The following is a 3,795-nucleotide window of genomic DNA, read 5'->3' as shown; positions in this document are numbered from 1 at the left end:
GTCAGATCTATGGGGCAGGAGTTGCTGTGGGGCAGATGAGGGACATATCCATGGTGCAAAATCTGCTGTTGGACTGATGTGGGTCAGATCTATGAGTTTGGAGCTGCTGTGGGGCACATGTGGGTCAGATCTATAAGCCAGGAGCTGCTGCGGGGCTGATTTGGGTCAGATCTATGGATCAGCAGCTGCTGTGGGTCTGATGTGGGTCAGATCTATGGGGCAGGAGCTGCTGTGGGGCTGATGTGGGTCAGATCTATGGGGCAGGAGATGCTGTAGGTCAGATCTATGGGGCAGGAGCTGCTGTAGGGAACATGTTTGTCAGATCTATGGAGAAGAGCAGCTGTTGGTCTGATCAATGGGGCAGGAGCAGCAGTGGGGCAGATTTGGGTAAGATCTATAAGGCAGGAGCGGCTGTGGGGCTGATGTGGGTCAGATCTATGGGGCAGGAGCTGCTGTGGGGCAGATGTGGGTCAGATCTATGGGGCAGGAGCTGCTGTGGGGCACATGTGGGTCAGACCTATGGGGCAGGAGCTGCAGAGGGGATGATGTAGGTCAGATCTATGGGGCAGGAGTTGCTGTGGGGCAGATGAGGGACATATCTCTGGTGCAAAATCTGCTGTGGAGCTGATGTGGGTCAGATCTATGAGTTTGGAGCTGCTGTGGGGCACATGTGGGTCAGATCTATGGGGCAGGAGATGCTGCGGGGCTGATTTGGGACAGATCTATGGGTCAGCAGCTGCTGTGGGGCTGATGTGGGTCAGATCAATGGGGCTGAAGCTGCTGTGGGTCATATCTATTGGGGAGCAGCTGCTTTACATATGATGTAGGTCAGATCGATGGGGCAGGAGCTGCTGTGGGGCTGATGTGGGTTAGATCTATGGGGCAGGAGCTGCAGTGGGGCTGATGGGGGTCAGATCTATAAGGCAGGAGCTGCTGTGGGGCTGACTTGGGTCAGATTTATGAGGCAGGAGCTGCTGTGGGGCAGATTTGGGTCAGACATATGGGGCAGGAGATGCTGTGGGTAAGATCTATGGGGCAGGAGCTGCTGTGGGGAACATGTGGGTCAGGTCTATGGGGCAGGAGCTGCTGTGGGGCAGATGTGGGTCAGATCTATGGGGCAGGAGCTGCTGTGGGGAACATGTTGGTCAGATCTATGGGGAAGAGCTGCTGTTGGTCTGATCAATGGGGCAGGAGCAGCAGTGGGGCAGATTTGGGTAAGATCTATAAGGCAGGAGCGGCTGTGGGGCTGATGTGGGTCAGATCTATGGGGCAGGAGCTGCTGTGGGGCAGATGTGGGTCAGATCTATGGGGCAGGGGCTGCTGTGGGGCAGATGTAAGTCAGATCTATAGGGCAGGAGCTGCAGTGAGGCTGATGTGGGTCAGATCTATGGGGCAGGATCTCCTGTGGGGCTGATGTGAGTCAAATCAATGGGGCAGAGCTGCTCTGGGGCACATGTGGGTCAGACCTATGAGGCAGGAGCTGCAGAGGGGATGATGTAGGTCAGATCTATGGGGCAGGAGTTGCTGTGGGGCAGAAGAGGGACATATCTATGGTGCAAAATCTGCTGTTGGACTGATGTGGGTCAGATCTATGAGTTTGGAGCTGCTGTGGTGCACATGTGGGTCAGATCTATGAGTTTGGAGCTGCTGTGGGGCACATGTGGGTCAGATCTATGGGGCAGGAGCTGCTGTGGGTCTGATGTGGGTCAGATCTATGGGGCAGGAGCTGCTGTGGGGCTGATGTGGGTCAGATCTATGCGGCAGGAGATGCTGTGGGTCAGATCTATGGGGCAGGAGCTGCTGTGGGGAACATGTTGGTCAGATCTATGGAGAAGAGCAGCTGTTGGTCTGATCAATGGGGCAGGAGCAGCAGTGGGGCAGATTTGGGTAAGATCTATAAGGCAGGAGCGGCTGTGGGGCTGATGTGGGTCAGATCTATGGGGCAGGAGCTGCTGTGGGGCAGATGTGGGTCAGATCTATGGGGCAGGAGCTGCTGTGGGGCACATGTGGGTCAGACCTATGGGGCAGGAGCTGCAGAGGGGATGATGTAGGTCAGATCTATGGGGCAGGAGTTGCTGTGGGGCAGATGAGGGACATATCTCTGGTGCAAAATCTGCTGTTGGACTGATGTGGGTCAGATCTATGAGTTTGGAGCTGCTGTGGGGCACATGTGGGTCAGATCTATGGGGCAGGAGATGCTGCGGGGCTGATTTGGGTCAGATCTATGGGTCAGCAGCTGCTGTGGGGCTGATGTGGGTCAGATCAATGGGGCTGAAGCTGCTGTGGGTCATATCTATTGGGGAGCAGCTGCTTTACATATGATGTAGGTCAGATCAATGGGGCAGGAGCTGCTGTGGGGCTGATGTGGGTTAGATCTATGGGGCAGGAGCTGCAGTGGGGCTGATGGGGGTCAGATCTATAAGGCAGGAGCTGCTGTGGGGCTGACTTGGGTCAGATTTATGAGGCAGGAGCTGCTGTGGGGCAGATTTGGGTCAGATCTATGGGGCAGAAGATGCTGTGGGTCAGATCTATGGGGCAGGACCTGCTGTGGGGAACATGTTGGTCAGATCTATGGGGAAGATATGCTGTTGGTCTGATCAATGGGGCAGGAGCAGCAGTGGGGCAGATTTGGGTAAGATCTATAAGGCAGGAGCGGCTGTGGGGCTGATGTGGGTCAGATCTATGGGGCAGGAGCTGCTGTGGGGCAGATGTGGGTCAGATCTATGGGGCAGGACCTGCTGTGGGGCAGATGTGGGTCAGATCTATATGGCAGGAGCTGCTCTGGGGCACATGTGGGTCAGACCTATGGGGCAGGAGCTGCAGAGGGGATGATGTAGGTCAGAACTATGGGGCAGGAGTTGCTGTGGGGCAGATGAGGGACATATCTATGGTGCAAAATCTGCTGTTGGACTGATGTGGGTCAGATCTATGAGTTTGGAGCTGCTGTGGGGCACATGTGGGTCAGATCTATGAGTTTGGAGCTGCTGTGGGTCAGATCTATGGGGCAGGAGCTGCTGTGGGGCTGATGTTGGTCAGATCTATGGGGCAGGATCTCCTGTGGGGCTGATGTGGGTCAAATCAATGGGGCAGAGCTGCTCTGGGGTACATGTGGGTCAGATCTATGGAGCAGGAGCTGCTGTGGGGCAGATTTGAATCAGATATATAGGGCAGGAGCTGCTGTGGGTCAGATCTATGGGCGGGAGCTGCTGTGGGGCACATTTGAGTTAGATCTATGGGCAGGGGTTTGGGTGGGGCAGATTTGGGTCAGATGTATGGGGCAGGAGCTGATGTGGGGCTGATGTTGGTCAGATCTATAGGGCAGGAGCTTCAGTGTGGCTGATGTGGGTCAGATCTATGGGGCAGGATCTCCTGTGGGGCTGATGCGGGTCAGATCTATGGGGCATGAGCTGCTATGGGTCAGATCTATGGGGCAGGAGCTTCTGTGGGGCTGATGTGGGTCAAATCAATGGGGCTGAGCTACTCTGGGGCACATGTGGGTCAGATCTATAAAGCAGGAGATGGTGTGGGGCAGATTTGAAACAGATTCATAGGGCAGGAGCTGCTGTGGGTCAGATCTATGGGCAGGAGCTGCTGTGGGGCACATGTGAGTTAGATCTATGGGGCAGGAGATGGTGTGGGGCAGATGTGGGTCAGATCTATGGGGCAGGAGATGCTGTGGGGCTGACTTGGGTCAGATCTATGAGGCAGGAGATGCTGTGGGGCTGACTTGGGTCAGATCTATGGGGCAGGAGCTGCTGTGGGGCTGATGTGGGTCAGATCTATGGGGCAGGATCT

Source organism: Coturnix japonica, chromosome 26 (genome assembly GCF_054131305.1).
Source record: "Coturnix japonica strain WE chromosome 26, WE-NBRP24, whole genome shotgun sequence".
In the NCBI taxonomy this organism is placed as follows: domain Eukaryota; kingdom Metazoa; phylum Chordata; class Aves; order Galliformes; family Phasianidae; genus Coturnix; species Coturnix japonica.
This window is presented reverse-complemented; position numbering follows the sequence as displayed.